Here is a 15,763-nt window from a genome sequence, read left to right on the forward strand (position 1 = left end):
ACTTGGGATTAACTTGACTGCTCCAGCCAGGTGGCTTGTTGGTCTAGGGGTATGATTCCTGCTTTGGGTGCAGGAGGTCCCGGGTTCAAATCCCGGACGAGCCCTGCCATTTTGACCGTGCTGAAGAGTAGGTGGAACTCAGCCCCGGTTGCAGCTCCTCAATGAAGAGTTGACGCCCGTTATAGCACGTGGATATAACAAGAATGCGGCACCAGTAAAGTACGTAGGTGTAATTCGGTAGAAAGGCAGACGGTAATTTTGCATGCAACGGAAAACAAGGTTGTCTTTGCGGGATATGTGCACCGTGAGTGGAGATTCAGCTTAATTGTGCGACAGTCTACCCTCATCTTACTAGCGACGGCAACAACCAAGGGGTGGCATGTAAGATTGAGCGTGGCTAAGAGTTTCTCATTATTAGTTAGCATCACACTTTGACAGAGCTGTGACAAGGCGAGTAGGGTGAGCTCAGGAAAGCCAGTAGCAAGCGCACTTGAAGTAGCCCTGAAGAACCGGATTATAAATTTTGCCAGCCATAATGAAGCTAGGGGCGTTCTCAGTTACCAAATACCGGTGCAATAAGAGAGCAACAGTATTTGACAGTAAAATGACGCCCTATCCGTCTAGCATACAACATTGCTTGTCTCTGCATACGCGGACGTGAGGTCATCTCGGAAATGAAATCCGAAATATAGATTAAAATTGTTGTGTTCCCGCCCGGGATCGAACCGGGGACCTTCTGCGTGTGAAGCAGACGTGATAACCGCTACACCACGGAAACGACGGTTCTTTTCATGTACCACCCGGAGAATCGTAATAGCAACAGTTTCTCTTCTGTGTTAGCAAGGGCATCGGCTACGAGCTCCCTCCGATTCGTGAAGTTCCTGTAGTAAAAGACGTCGATGGAAACAATCCAACCGCGACAGACAGGGAGAACGCTGGCTGAGCTGCAGCCCTACATGGTGAGACCATCAAAGGTGGCGTCATTCACATGCAGTGCGTTTTCGGAACGAATAGGCTCGTTGGCCTAGGGGTATGATTCCTGCTTCGGGTGCAGGAGGTCCCGGGTAAAAAAAATCCCGGACGAGCCCTTGCGTTTTGTACAACGGTGTGGTAACAAATCGCATGGCGGCGGCTGTTTCGCGCATTTCCAGGCCTCCAAGTCAGCGCTAAAATCCGACAACCAGTTCTGAAACCGTTTCATGTTTCATTTGAGCCATGTGCACCCTGCTGATGGAACGTTTGAAGTTGATTTAAATGGTCACAGTAGAGATCGTAGCAAGTGTCTTGCTGGGTGCGACGAAAACGGGTTTCCGCCCGCAATCGAGCCGGGGACCTTCTGCGTGTTCGGCACGGCGCCTGGGCTCGGCGGCAGCTGCTGCTCTTTCCTTCCTTGCGAGATACCGTCGATTCGCGCAGTCGTTATTGCAAAAGATGTCACCAAAGGCAATCGCTTCGTTAGCGGCACTTTGCCTGGGCTCGGCGGCAGCTCTACATGGAGGCACCAGCAGCCCAGCCAGGCCGCCGCCGCCACCGGTGCGCCACAGCGCAAGGAGCCGGCGGCCGCCCTGCAATGCCCCTGTCGTTGCATATTCCACCCGCCCCATATCCTCTCCATGTCTGACTCACTACGCCAAATGATACTGCAGTCGACGTGCTTATTACTATCGCTTTTGGAAGAACCGAGGCGCAGTATTCTAGTGTCGAACCGGTACTGCAAATTGGGATTAAGCAAAAATTTATTGTGTGGTCGAGCGACAGCCTCGGCTCGCTCTTCCTATATGATCGCTTCTTGTGCGGAATAATTCCTAGCTCGCCGATGGCTTCAGAGTTGGTCTTCTCGAAGTTTTGCTTTCGCACTGCATTCCGCAATCTTTTCGTTATGAGTTGTGTGCTTCGGTTTCCCGACTTTCTTGTGTTTAGTGCGTTTGGCTTCTCTTAACCCTTAGCCACCGCTTGCCGAAATTTCCACACTATCATCTGTCGATCTGCAGAGCTCGATGACGGCCTCGCGGCCGTTCCTGAGCTCGTGGAACGGTCGAATCTGTAGTTGTTTCCAGATCTCTCCCACACAACGGCCTCCCAGAAGCTTGGATTACAGAAGTACGCCACTACTCCCAGCCGGAGATTCACGATTGAAAGCAGAATGACATGAGCTACACGCAGCTCCGATTTTTTTTTTTTTTGTGTCTGACCTACTTTGAAAGACTTTGTAGTCGATTTACTTACTACTATCGCTGTTGGAAACCAGGTGATAACCGCACAGTATTTTAGAGACGATCAGGTAATGAAAATTTAGAATAAGTAAAACAGTATCAAAAGAAGTTGTGTGGTGGAGCAGCACATGCAATTCACGCTTCCTAGATACTCGTTACTGCATAGAATAATTCTTTTGTCTGCGGCGTCTTCAGTATCCGTCTTCTGGAAATTTTGCTTGCAGTATATTGTGCAATCTTTTCGTTATGAGTTGGTGCTTGGTTTCCCGATGTTCTTTTGTTTAGTGCATTCGCCTTCTCTTTACCCTGAGAAACCACATACCGAAACTGAGGCACTGCCGGCTGTTCATAAGCAGTGCTCGATGAAGTTATTTCGCTTTTTATTCGTTGCCTTTAATATTCTTCTCATCAGTGGTGAGTGCTGCCTGCAGAAAGCGTTTATCTTGCGAATTCGCGTGAAAGTTTGTGTTCCCTGCGAGGCCCACTACTTGGGATTAACTTGACTGCTCCAGCCAGGTGGCTTGTTGGTCTAGGGGTATGATTCCTGCTTTGGGTGCAGGAGGTCCCGGGTTCAAATCCCGGACGAGCCCTGCCATTTTGACCGTGCTGAAGAGTAGGTGGAACTCAGCCCCGGTTGCAGCTCCTCAATGAAGAGTTGACGCCCGTTATAGCACGTGGATATAACAAGAATGCGGCACCAGTAAAGTACGTAGGTGTAATTCGGTAGAAAGGCAGACGGTAATTTTGCATGCAACGGAAAACAAGGTTGTCTTTGCGGGATATGTGCACCGTGAGTGGAGATTCAGCTTAATTGTGCGACAGTCTACCCTCATCTTACTAGCGACGGCAACAACCAAGGGGTGGCATGTAAGATTGAGCGTGGCTAAGAGTTTCTCATTATTAGTTAGCATCACACTTTGACAGAGCTGTGACAAGGCGAGTAGGGTGAGCTCAGGAAAGCCAGTAGCAAGCGCACTTGAAGTAGCCCTGAAGAACCGGATTATAAATTTTGCCAGCCATAATGAAGCTAGGGGCGTTCTCAGTTACCAAATACCGGTGCAATAAGAGAGCAACAGTATTTGACAGTAAAATGACGCCCTATCCGTCTAGCATACAACATTGCTTGTCTCTGCATACGCGGACGTGAGGTCATCTCGGAAATGAAATCCGAAATATAGATTAAAATTGTTGTGTTCCCGCCCGGGATCGAACCGGGGACCTTCTGCGTGTGAAGCAGACGTGATAACCGCTACACCACGGAAACGACGGTTCTTTTCATGTACCACCCGGAGAATCGTAATAGCAACAGTTTCTCTTCTGTGTTAGCAAGGGCATCGGCTACGAGCTCCCTCCGATTCGTGAAGTTCCTGTAGTAAAAGACGTCGATGGAAACAATCCAACCGCGACAGACAGGGAGAACGCTGGCTGAGCTGCAGCCCTACATGGTGAGACCATCAAAGGTGGCGTCATTCACATGCAGTGCGTTTTCGGAACGAATAGGCTCGTTGGCCTAGGGGTATGATTCCTGCTTCGGGTGCAGGAGGTCCCGGGTAAAAAAAATCCCGGACGAGCCCTTGCGTTTTGTACAACGGTGTGGTAACAAATCGCATGGCGGCGGCTGTTTCGCGCATTTCCAGGCCTCCAAGTCAGCGCTAAAATCCGACAACCAGTTCTGAAACCGTTTCATGTTTCATTTGAGCCATGTGCACCCTGCTGATGGAACGTTTGAAGTTGATTTAAATGGTCACAGTAGAGATCGTAGCAAGTGTCTTGCTGGGTGCGACGAAAACGGGTTTCCGCCCGCAATCGAGCCGGGGACCTTCTGCGTGTTCGGCACGGCGCCTGGGCTCGGCGGCAGCTGCTGCTCTTTCCTTCCTTACGAGATACCGTCGATTCGCGCAGTCGTTATTGCAAAAGATGTCACCAAAGGCAATCGCTTCGTTAGCGGCACTTTGCCTGGGCTCGGCGGCAGCTCTACATGGAGGCACCAGCAGCCCAGCCAGGCCGCCGCCGCCACCGGTGCGCCACAGCGCAAGGAGCCGGCGGCCGCCCTGCAATGCCCCTGTCGTTGCATATTCCACCCGCCCCATATCCTCTCCATGTCTGACTCACTACGCCAAATGACACTGCAGTCGACGTGCTTATTACTATCGCTTTTGGAAGAACCGAGGCGCAGTATTCTAGTGTCGAACCGGTACTGCAAATTGGGATTAAGCAAAAATTTATTGTGTGGTCGAGCGACAGCCTCGGCTCGCTCTTCCTATATGATCGCTTCTTGTGCGGAATAATTCCTAGCTCGCCGATGGCTTCAGAGTTGGTCTTCTCGAAGTTTTGCTTTCGCACTGCATTCCGCAATCTTTTCGTTATGAGTTGTGTGCTTCGGTTTCCCGACTTTCTTGTGTTTAGTGCGTTTGGCTTCTCTTAACCCTTAGCCACCGCTTGCCGAAATTTCCACACTATCATCTGTCGATCTGCAGAGCTCGATGACGGCCTCGCGGCCGTTCCTGAGCTCGTGGAACGGTCGAATCTGTAGTTGTTTCCAGATCTCTCCCACACAACGGCCTCCCAGAAGCTTGGATTACAGAAGTACGCCACTACTCCCAGCCGGAGATTCACGATTGAAAGCAGAATGACATGAGCTACACGCAGCTCCGATTTTTTTTTTTTTGTGTCTGACCTACTTTGAAAGACTTTGTAGTCGATTTACTTACTACTATCGCTGTTGGAAACCAGGTGATAACCGCACAGTATTTTAGAGACGATCAGGTAATGAAAATTTAGAATAAGTAAAACAGTATCAAAAGAAGTTGTGTGGTGGAGCAGCACATGCAATTCACGCTTCCTAGATACTCGTTACTGCATAGAATAATTCTTTTGTCTGCGGCGTCTTCAGTATCCGTCTTCTGGAAATTTTGCTTGCAGTATATTGTGCAATCTTTTCGTTATGAGTTGGTGCTTGGTTTCCCGATGTTCTTTTGTTTAGTGCATTCGCCTTCTCTTTACCCTGAGAAACCACATACCGAAACTGAGGCACTGCCGGCTGTTCATAAGCAGTGCTCGATGAAGTTATTTCGCTTTTTATTCGTTGCCTTTAATATTCTTCTCATCAGTGGTGAGTGCTGCCTGCAGAAAGCGTTTATCTTGCGAATTCGCGTGAAAGTTTGTGTTCCCTGCGAGGCCCACTACTTGGGATTAACTTGACTGCTCCAGCCAGGTGGCTTGTTGGTCTAGGGGTATGATTCCTGCTTTGGGTGCAGGAGGTCCCGGGTTCAAATCCCGGACGAGCCCTGCCATTTTGACCGTGCTGAAGAGTAGGTGGAACTCAGCCCCGGTTGCAGCTCCTCAATGAAGAGTTGACGCCCGTTATAGCACGTGGATATAACAAGAATGCGGCACCAGTAAAGTACGTAGGTGTAATTCGGTAGAAAGGCAGACGGTAATTTTGCATGCAACGGAAAACAAGGTTGTCTTTGCGGGATATGTGCACCGTGAGTGGAGATTCAGCTTAATTGTGCGACAGTCTACCCTCATCTTACTAGCGACGGCAACAACCAAGGGGTGGCATGTAAGATTGAGCGTGGCTAAGAGTTTCTCATTATTAGTTAGCATCACACTTTGACAGAGCTGTGACAAGGCGAGTAGGGTGAGCTCAGGAAAGCCAGTAGCAAGCGCACTTGAAGTAGCCCTGAAGAACCGGATTATAAATTTTGCCAGCCATAATGAAGCTAGGGGCGTTCTCAGTTACCAAATACCGGTGCAATAAGAGAGCAACAGTATTTGACAGTAAAATGACGCCCTATCCGTCTAGCATACAACATTGCTTGTCTCTGCATACGCGGACGTGAGGTCATCTCGGAAATGAAATCCGAAATATAGATTAAAATTGTTGTGTTCCCGCCCGGGATCGAACCGGGGACCTTCTGCGTGTGAAGCAGACGTGATAACCGCTACACCACGGAAACGACGGTTCTTTTCATGTACCACCCGGAGAATCGTAATAGCAACAGTTTCTCTTCTGTGTTAGCAAGGGCATCGGCTACGAGCTCCCTCCGATTCGTGAAGTTCCTGTAGTAAAAGACGTCGATGGAAACAATCCAACCGCGACAGACAGGGAGAACGCTGGCTGAGCTGCAGCCCTACATGGTGAGACCATCAAAGGTGGCGTCATTCACATGCAGTGCGTTTTCGGAACGAATAGGCTCGTTGGCCTAGGGGTATGATTCCTGCTTCGGGTGCAGGAGGTCCCGGGTAAAAAAAATCCCGGACGAGCCCTTGCGTTTTGTACAACGGTGTGGTAACAAATCGCATGGCGGCGGCTGTTTCGCGCATTTCCAGGCCTCCAAGTCAGCGCTAAAATCCGACAACCAGTTCTGAAACCGTTTCATGTTTCATTTGAGCCATGTGCACCCTGCTGATGGAACGTTTGAAGTTGATTTAAATGGTCACAGTAGAGATCGTAGCAAGTGTCTTGCTGGGTGCGACGAAAACGGGTTTCCGCCCGCAATCGAGCCGGGGACCTTCTGCGTGTTCGGCACGGCGCCTGGGCTCGGCGGCAGCTGCTGCTCTTTCCTTCCTTGCGAGATACCGTCGATTCGCGCAGTCGTTATTGCAAAAGATGTCACCAAAGGCAATCGCTTCGTTAGCGGCACTTTGCCTGGGCTCGGCGGCAGCTCTACATGGAGGCACCAGCAGCCCAGCCAGGCCGCCGCCGCCACCGGTGCGCCACAGCGCAAGGAGCCGGCGGCCGCCCTGCAATGCCCCTGTCGTTGCATATTCCACCCGCCCCATATCCTCTCCATGTCTGACTCACTACGCCAAATGACACTGCAGTCGACGTGCTTATTACTATCGCTTTTGGAAGAACCGAGGCGCAGTATTCTAGTGTCGAACCGGTACTGCAAATTGGGATTAAGCAAAAATTTATTGTGTGGTCGAGCGACAGCCTCGGCTCGCTCTTCCTATATGATCGCTTCTTGTGCGGAATAATTCCTAGCTCGCCGATGGCTTCAGAGTTGGTCTTCTCGAAGTTTTGCTTTCGCACTGCATTCCGCAATCTTTTCGTTATGAGTTGTGTGCTTCGGTTTCCCGACTTTCTTGTGTTTAGTGCGTTTGGCTTCTCTTAACCCTTAGCCACCGCTTGCCGAAATTTCCACACTATCATCTGTCGATCTGCAGAGCTCGATGACGGCCTCGCGGCCGTTCCTGAGCTCGTGGAACGGTCGAATCTGTAGTTGTTTCCAGATCTCTCCCACACAACGGCCTCCCAGAAGCTTGGATTACAGAAGTACGCCACTACTCCCAGCCGGAGATTCACGATTGAAAGCAGAATGACATGAGCTACACGCAGCTCCGATTTTTTTTTTTTTTGTGTCTGACCTACTTTGAAAGACTTTGTAGTCGATTTACTTACTACTATCGCTGTTGGAAACCAGGTGATAACCGCACAGTATTTTAGAGACGATCAGGTAATGAAAATTTAGAATAAGTAAAACAGTATCAAAAGAAGTTGTGTGGTGGAGCAGCACATGCAATTCACGCTTCCTAGATACTCGTTACTGCATAGAATAATTCTTTTGTCTGCGGCGTCTTCAGTATCCGTCTTCTGGAAATTTTGCTTGCAGTATATTGTGCAATCTTTTCGTTATGAGTTGGTGCTTGGTTTCCCGATGTTCTTTTGTTTAGTGCATTCGCCTTCTCTTTACCCTGAGAAACCACATACCGAAACTGAGGCACTGCCGGCTGTTCATAAGCAGTGCTCGATGAAGTTATTTCGCTTTTTATTCGTTGCCTTTAATATTCTTCTCATCAGTGGTGAGTGCTGCCTGCAGAAAGCGTTTATCTTGCGAATTCGCGTGAAAGTTTGTGTTCCCTGCGAGGCCCACTACTTGGGATTAACTTGACTGCTCCAGCCAGGTGGCTTGTTGGTCTAGGGGTATGATTCCTGCTTTGGGTGCAGGAGGTCCCGGGTTCAAATCCCGGACGAGCCCTGCCATTTTGACCGTGCTGAAGAGTAGGTGGAACTCAGCCCCGGTTGCAGCTCCTCAATGAAGAGTTGACGCCCGTTATAGCACGTGGATATAACAAGAATGCGGCACCAGTAAAGTACGTAGGTGTAATTCGGTAGAAAGGCAGACGGTAATTTTGCATGCAACGGAAAACAAGGTTGTCTTTGCGGGATATGTGCACCGTGAGTGGAGATTCAGCTTAATTGTGCGACAGTCTACCCTCATCTTACTAGCGACGGCAACAACCAAGGGGTGGCATGTAAGATTGAGCGTGGCTAAGAGTTTCTCATTATTAGTTAGCATCACACTTTGACAGAGCTGTGACAAGGCGAGTAGGGTGAGCTCAGGAAAGCCAGTAGCAAGCGCACTTGAAGTAGCCCTGAAGAACCGGATTATAAATTTTGCCAGCCATAATGAAGCTAGGGGCGTTCTCAGTTACCAAATACCGGTGCAATAAGAGAGCAACAGTATTTGACAGTAAAATGACGCCCTATCCGTCTAGCATACAACATTGCTTGTCTCTGCATACGCGGACGTGAGGTCATCTCGGAAATGAAATCCGAAATATAGATTAAAATTGTTGTGTTCCCGCCCGGGATCGAACCGGGGACCTTCTGCGTGTGAAGCAGACGTGATAACCGCTACACCACGGAAACGACGGTTCTTTTCATGTACCACCCGGAGAATCGTAATAGCAACAGTTTCTCTTCTGTGTTAGCAAGGGCATCGGCTACGAGCTCCCTCCGATTCGTGAAGTTCCTGTAGTAAAAGACGTCGATGGAAACAATCCAACCGCGACAGACAGGGAGAACGCTGGCTGAGCTGCAGCCCTACATGGTGAGACCATCAAAGGTGGCGTCATTCACATGCAGTGCGTTTTCGGAACGAATAGGCTCGTTGGCCTAGGGGTATGATTCCTGCTTCGGGTGCAGGAGGTCCCGGGTAAAAAAAATCCCGGACGAGCCCTTGCGTTTTGTACAACGGTGTGGTAACAAATCGCATGGCGGCGGCTGTTTCGCGCATTTCCAGGCCTCCAAGTCAGCGCTAAAATCCGACAACCAGTTCTGAAACCGTTTCATGTTTCATTTGAGCCATGTGCACCCTGCTGATGGAACGTTTGAAGTTGATTTAAATGGTCACAGTAGAGATCGTAGCAAGTGTCTTGCTGGGTGCGACGAAAACGGGTTTCCGCCCGCAATCGAGCCGGGGACCTTCTGCGTGTTCGGCACGGCGCCTGGGCTCGGCGGCAGCTGCTGCTCTTTCCTTCCTTGCGAGATACCGTCGATTCGCGCAGTCGTTATTGCAAAAGATGTCACCAAAGGCAATCGCTTCGTTAGCGGCACTTTGCCTGGGCTCGGCGGCAGCTCTACATGGAGGCACCAGCAGCCCAGCCAGGCCGCCGCCGCCACCGGTGCGCCACAGCGCAAGGAGCCGGCGGCCGCCCTGCAATGCCCCTGTCGTTGCATATTCCACCCGCCCCATATCCTCTCCATGTCTGACTCACTACGCCAAATGACACTGCAGTCGACGTGCTTATTACTATCGCTTTTGGAAGAACCGAGGCGCAGTATTCTAGTGTCGAACCGGTACTGCAAATTGGGATTAAGCAAAAATTTATTGTGTGGTCGAGCGACAGCCTCGGCTCGCTCTTCCTATATGATCGCTTCTTGTGCGGAATAATTCCTAGCTCGCCGATGGCTTCAGAGTTGGTCTTCTCGAAGTTTTGCTTTCGCACTGCATTCCGCAATCTTTTCGTTATGAGTTGTGTGCTTCGGTTTCCCGACTTTCTTGTGTTTAGTGCGTTTGGCTTCTCTTAACCCTTAGCCACCGCTTGCCGAAATTTCCACACTATCATCTGTCGATCTGCAGAGCTCGATGACGGCCTCGCGGCCGTTCCTGAGCTCGTGGAACGGTCGAATCTGTAGTTGTTTCCAGATCTCTCCCACACAACGGCCTCCCAGAAGCTTGGATTACAGAAGTACGCCACTACTCCCAGCCGGAGATTCACGATTGAAAGCAGAATGACATGAGCTACACGCAGCTCCGATTTTTTTTTTTTTGTGTCTGACCTACTTTGAAAGACTTTGTAGTCGATTTACTTACTACTATCGCTGTTGGAAACCAGGTGATAACCGCACAGTATTTTAGAGACGATCAGGTAATGAAAATTTAGAATAAGTAAAACAGTATCAAAAGAAGTTGTGTGGTGGAGCAGCACATGCAATTCACGCTTCCTAGATACTCGTTACTGCATAGAATAATTCTTTTGTCTGCGGCGTCTTCAGTATCCGTCTTCTGGAAATTTTGCTTGCAGTATATTGTGCAATCTTTTCGTTATGAGTTGGTGCTTGGTTTCCCGATGTTCTTTTGTTTAGTGCATTCGCCTTCTCTTTACCCTGAGAAACCACATACCGAAACTGAGGCACTGCCGGCTGTTCATAAGCAGTGCTCGATGAAGTTATTTCGCTTTTTATTCGTTGCCTTTAATATTCTTCTCATCAGTGGTGAGTGCTGCCTGCAGAAAGCGTTTATCTTGCGAATTCGCGTGAAAGTTTGTGTTCCCTGCGAGGCCCACTACTTGGGATTAACTTGACTGCTCCAGCCAGGTGGCTTGTTGGTCTAGGGGTATGATTCCTGCTTTGGGTGCAGGAGGTCCCGGGTTCAAATCCCGGACGAGCCCTGCCATTTTGACCGTGCTGAAGAGTAGGTGGAACTCAGCCCCGGTTGCAGCTCCTCAATGAAGAGTTGACGCCCGTTATAGCACGTGGATATAACAAGAATGCGGCACCAGTAAAGTACGTAGGTGTAATTCGGTAGAAAGGCAGACGGTAATTTTGCATGCAACGGAAAACAAGGTTGTCTTTGCGGGATATGTGCACCGTGAGTGGAGATTCAGCTTAATTGTGCGACAGTCTACCCTCATCTTACTAGCGACGGCAACAACCAAGGGGTGGCATGTAAGATTGAGCGTGGCTAAGAGTTTCTCATTATTAGTTAGCATCACACTTTGACAGAGCTGTGACAAGGCGAGTAGGGTGAGCTCAGGAAAGCCAGTAGCAAGCGCACTTGAAGTAGCCCTGAAGAACCGGATTATAAATTTTGCCAGCCATAATGAAGCTAGGGGCGTTCTCAGTTACCAAATACCGGTGCAATAAGAGAGCAACAGTATTTGACAGTAAAATGACGCCCTATCCGTCTAGCATACAACATTGCTTGTCTCTGCATACGCGGACGTGAGGTCATCTCGGAAATGAAATCCGAAATATAGATTAAAATTGTTGTGTTCCCGCCCGGGATCGAACCGGGGACCTTCTGCGTGTGAAGCAGACGTGATAACCGCTACACCACGGAAACGACGGTTCTTTTCATGTACCACCCGGAGAATCGTAATAGCAACAGTTTCTCTTCTGTGTTAGCAAGGGCATCGGCTACGAGCTCCCTCCGATTCGTGAAGTTCCTGTAGTAAAAGACGTCGATGGAAACAATCCAACCGCGACAGACAGGGAGAACGCTGGCTGAGCTGCAGCCCTACATGGTGAGACCATCAAAGGTGGCGTCATTCACATGCAGTGCGTTTTCGGAACGAATAGGCTCGTTGGCCTAGGGGTATGATTCCTGCTTCGGGTGCAGGAGGTCCCGGGTAAAAAAAATCCCGGACGAGCCCTTGCGTTTTGTACAACGGTGTGGTAACAAATCGCATGGCGGCGGCTGTTTCGCGCATTTCCAGGCCTCCAAGTCAGCGCTAAAATCCGACAACCAGTTCTGAAACCGTTTCATGTTTCATTTGAGCCATGTGCACCCTGCTGATGGAACGTTTGAAGTTGATTTAAATGGTCACAGTAGAGATCGTAGCAAGTGTCTTGCTGGGTGCGACGAAAACGGGTTTCCGCCCGCAATCGAGCCGGGGACCTTCTGCGTGTTCGGCACGGCGCCTGGGCTCGGCGGCAGCTGCTGCTCTTTCCTTCCTTACGAGATACCGTCGATTCGCGCAGTCGTTATTGCAAAAGATGTCACCAAAGGCAATCGCTTCGTTAGCGGCACTTTGCCTGGGCTCGGCGGCAGCTCTACATGGAGGCACCAGCAGCCCAGCCAGGCCGCCGCCGCCACCGGTGCGCCACAGCGCAAGGAGCCGGCGGCCGCCCTGCAATGCCCCTGTCGTTGCATATTCCACCCGCCCCATATCCTCTCCATGTCTGACTCACTACGCCAAATGACACTGCAGTCGACGTGCTTATTACTATCGCTTTTGGAAGAACCGAGGCGCAGTATTCTAGTGTCGAACCGGTACTGCAAATTGGGATTAAGCAAAAATTTATTGTGTGGTCGAGCGACAGCCTCGGCTCGCTCTTCCTATATGATCGCTTCTTGTGCGGAATAATTCCTAGCTCGCCGATGGCTTCAGAGTTGGTCTTCTCGAAGTTTTGCTTTCGCACTGCATTCCGCAATCTTTTCGTTATGAGTTGTGTGCTTCGGTTTCCCGACTTTCTTGTGTTTAGTGCGTTTGGCTTCTCTTAACCCTTAGCCACCGCTTGCCGAAATTTCCACACTATCATCTGTCGATCTGCAGAGCTCGATGACGGCCTCGCGGCCGTTCCTGAGCTCGTGGAACGGTCGAATCTGTAGTTGTTTCCAGATCTCTCCCACACAACGGCCTCCCAGAAGCTTGGATTACAGAAGTACGCCACTACTCCCAGCCGGAGATTCACGATTGAAAGCAGAATGACATGAGCTACACGCAGCTCCGATTTTTTTTTTTTGTGTCTGACCTACTTTGAAAGACTTTGTAGTCGATTTACTTACTACTATCGCTGTTGGAAACCAGGTGATAACCGCACAGTATTTTAGAGACGATCAGGTAATGAAAATTTAGAATAAGTAAAACAGTATCAAAAGAAGTTGTGTGGTGGAGCAGCACATGCAATTCACGCTTCCTAGATACTCGTTACTGCATAGAATAATTCTTTTGTCTGCGGCGTCTTCAGTATCCGTCTTCTGGAAATTTTGCTTGCAGTATATTGTGCAATCTTTTCGTTATGAGTTGGTGCTTGGTTTCCCGATGTTCTTTTGTTTAGTGCATTCGCCTTCTCTTTACCCTGAGAAACCACATACCGAAACTGAGGCACTGCCGGCTGTTCATAAGCAGTGCTCGATGAAGTTATTTCGCTTTTTATTCGTTGCCTTTAATATTCTTCTCATCAGTGGTGAGTGCTGCCTGCAGAAAGCGTTTATCTTGCGAATTCGCGTGAAAGTTTGTGTTCCCTGCGAGGCCCACTACTTGGGATTAACTTGACTGCTCCAGCCAGGTGGCTTGTTGGTCTAGGGGTATGATTCCTGCTTTGGGTGCAGGAGGTCCCGGGTTCAAATCCCGGACGAGCCCTGCCATTTTGACCGTGCTGAAGAGTAGGTGGAACTCAGCCCCGGTTGCAGCTCCTCAATGAAGAGTTGACGCCCGTTATAGCACGTGGATATAACAAGAATGCGGCACCAGTAAAGTACGTAGGTGTAATTCGGTAGAAAGGCAGACGGTAATTTTGCATGCAACGGAAAACAAGGTTGTCTTTGCGGGATATGTGCACCGTGAGTGGAGATTCAGCTTAATTGTGCGACAGTCTACCCTCATCTTACTAGCGACGGCAACAACCAAGGGGTGGCATGTAAGATTGAGCGTGGCTAAGAGTTTCTCATTATTAGTTAGCATCACACTTTGACAGAGCTGTGACAAGGCGAGTAGGGTGAGCTCAGGAAAGCCAGTAGCAAGCGCACTTGAAGTAGCCCTGAAGAACCGGATTATAAATTTTGCCAGCCATAATGAAGCTAGGGGCGTTCTCAGTTACCAAATACCGGTGCAATAAGAGAGCAACAGTATTTGACAGTAAAATGACGCCCTATCCGTCTAGCATACAACATTGCTTGTCTCTGCATACGCGGACGTGAGGTCATCTCGGAAATGAAATCCGAAATATAGATTAAAATTGTTGTGTTCCCGCCCGGGATCGAACCGGGGACCTTCTGCGTGTGAAGCAGACGTGATAACCGCTACACCACGGAAACGACGGTTCTTTTCATGTACCACCCGGAGAATCGTAATAGCAACAGTTTCTCTTCTGTGTTAGCAAGGGCATCGGCTACGAGCTCCCTCCGATTCGTGAAGTTCCTGTAGTAAAAGACGTCGATGGAAACAATCCAACCGCGACAGACAGGGAGAACGCTGGCTGAGCTGCAGCCCTACATGGTGAGACCATCAAAGGTGGCGTCATTCACATGCAGTGCGTTTTCGGAACGAATAGGCTCGTTGGCCTAGGGGTATGATTCCTGCTTCGGGTGCAGGAGGTCCCGGGTAAAAAAAATCCCGGACGAGCCCTTGCGTTTTGTACAACGGTGTGGTAACAAATCGCATGGCGGCGGCTGTTTCGCGCATTTCCAGGCCTCCAAGTCAGCGCTAAAATCCGACAACCAGTTCTGAAACCGTTTCATGTTTCATTTGAGCCATGTGCACCCTGCTGATGGAACGTTTGAAGTTGATTTAAATGGTCACAGTAGAGATCGTAGCAAGTGTCTTGCTGGGTGCGACGAAAACGGGTTTCCGCCCGCAATCGAGCCGGGGACCTTCTGCGTGTTCGGCACGGCGCCTGGGCTCGGCGGCAGCTGCTGCTCTTTCCTTCCTTGCGAGATACCGTCGATTCGCGCAGTCGTTATTGCAAAAGATGTCACCAAAGGCAATCGCTTCGTTAGCGGCACTTTGCCTGGGCTCGGCGGCAGCTCTACATGGAGGCACCAGCAGCCCAGCCAGGCCGCCGCCGCCACCGGTGCGCCACAGCGCAAGGAGCCGGCGGCCGCCCTGCAATGCCCCTGTCGTTGCATATTCCACCCGCCCCATATCCTCTCCATGTCTGACTCACTACGCCAAATGACACTGCAGTCGACGTGCTTATTACTATCGCTTTTGGAAGAACCGAGGCGCAGTATTCTAGTGTCGAACCGGTACTGCAAATTGGGATTAAGCAAAAATTTATTGTGTGGTCGAGCGACAGCCTCGGCTCGCTCTTCCTATATGATCGCTTCTTGTGCGGAATAATTCCTAGCTCGCCGATGGCTTCAGAGTTGGTCTTCTCGAAGTTTTGCTTTCGCACTGCATTCCGCAATCTTTTCGTTATGAGTTGTGTGCTTCGGTTTCCCGACTTTCTTGTGTTTAGTGCGTTTGGCTTCTCTTAACCCTTAGCCACCGCTTGCCGAAATTTCCACACTATCATCTGTCGATCTGCAGAGCTCGATGACGGCCTCGCGGCCGTTCCTGAGCTCGTGGAACGGTCGAATCTGTAGTTGTTTCCAGATCTCTCCCACACAACGGCCTCCCAGAAGCTTGGATTACAGAAGTACGCCACTACTCCCAGCCGGAGATTCACGATTGAAAGCAGAATGACATGAGCTACACGCAGCTCCGATTTTTTTTTTTTTTTTGTGTCTGACCTACTTTGAAAGACTTTGTAGTCGATTTACTTACTACTATCGCTGTTGGAAACCAGGTGATAACCGCACAGTATTTTA

The 15,763-nt window shown here is 49.9% G+C and overlaps 12 non-coding genes across 12 annotated transcripts; 6 read left to right on the top strand and 6 right to left on the bottom strand.

Moving 5' to 3' along the window:
* The first annotated feature begins 32 nt into the window (after nt 1-32).
* Trnap-ugg (transfer RNA proline (anticodon UGG)) lies at nt 33-104 on the top strand. The gene has a single exon. It is a non-coding gene; the product is annotated as a tRNA-Pro (tRNA).
* A 601-nt stretch (nt 105-705) lies between these two features.
* On the bottom strand, nt 706-778 carry Trnav-cac (transfer RNA valine (anticodon CAC)). Its single transcript has one exon. It is a non-coding gene; the product is annotated as a tRNA-Val (tRNA).
* Nucleotides 779-2,731: 1,953 nt separating this feature from the next.
* Trnap-ugg (transfer RNA proline (anticodon UGG)) lies at nt 2,732-2,803 on the top strand. Its single transcript has one exon. It is a non-coding gene; the product is annotated as a tRNA-Pro (tRNA).
* Nucleotides 2,804-3,404: 601 nt separating this feature from the next.
* Trnav-cac (transfer RNA valine (anticodon CAC)) lies at nt 3,405-3,477 on the bottom strand. The gene has a single exon. It is a non-coding gene; the product is annotated as a tRNA-Val (tRNA).
* A 1,952-nt stretch (nt 3,478-5,429) lies between these two features.
* Trnap-ugg (transfer RNA proline (anticodon UGG)) lies at nt 5,430-5,501 on the top strand. Its single transcript has one exon. It is a non-coding gene; the product is annotated as a tRNA-Pro (tRNA).
* A 601-nt stretch (nt 5,502-6,102) lies between these two features.
* Trnav-cac (transfer RNA valine (anticodon CAC)) lies at nt 6,103-6,175 on the bottom strand. The gene has a single exon. It is a non-coding gene; the product is annotated as a tRNA-Val (tRNA).
* Nucleotides 6,176-8,128: 1,953 nt separating this feature from the next.
* Trnap-ugg (transfer RNA proline (anticodon UGG)) lies at nt 8,129-8,200 on the top strand. Its single transcript has one exon. It is a non-coding gene; the product is annotated as a tRNA-Pro (tRNA).
* A 601-nt stretch (nt 8,201-8,801) lies between these two features.
* Trnav-cac (transfer RNA valine (anticodon CAC)) lies at nt 8,802-8,874 on the bottom strand. Its single transcript has one exon. It is a non-coding gene; the product is annotated as a tRNA-Val (tRNA).
* A 1,952-nt stretch (nt 8,875-10,826) lies between these two features.
* Nucleotides 10,827-10,898, top strand: Trnap-ugg (transfer RNA proline (anticodon UGG)). Its single transcript has one exon. It is a non-coding gene; the product is annotated as a tRNA-Pro (tRNA).
* Nucleotides 10,899-11,499: 601 nt separating this feature from the next.
* On the bottom strand, nt 11,500-11,572 carry Trnav-cac (transfer RNA valine (anticodon CAC)). The gene has a single exon. It is a non-coding gene; the product is annotated as a tRNA-Val (tRNA).
* A 1,951-nt stretch (nt 11,573-13,523) lies between these two features.
* Nucleotides 13,524-13,595, top strand: Trnap-ugg (transfer RNA proline (anticodon UGG)). Its single transcript has one exon. It is a non-coding gene; the product is annotated as a tRNA-Pro (tRNA).
* A 601-nt stretch (nt 13,596-14,196) lies between these two features.
* On the bottom strand, nt 14,197-14,269 carry Trnav-cac (transfer RNA valine (anticodon CAC)). Its single transcript has one exon. It is a non-coding gene; the product is annotated as a tRNA-Val (tRNA).
* Between the last annotated feature and the right edge of the window lie 1,494 nt (nt 14,270-15,763).

The sequence above is a fragment of the Schistocerca serialis genome, chromosome 2, assembly GCF_023864345.2.
Source record: "Schistocerca serialis cubense isolate TAMUIC-IGC-003099 chromosome 2, iqSchSeri2.2, whole genome shotgun sequence".
NCBI classification, from domain to species: domain Eukaryota; kingdom Metazoa; phylum Arthropoda; class Insecta; order Orthoptera; family Acrididae; genus Schistocerca; species Schistocerca serialis.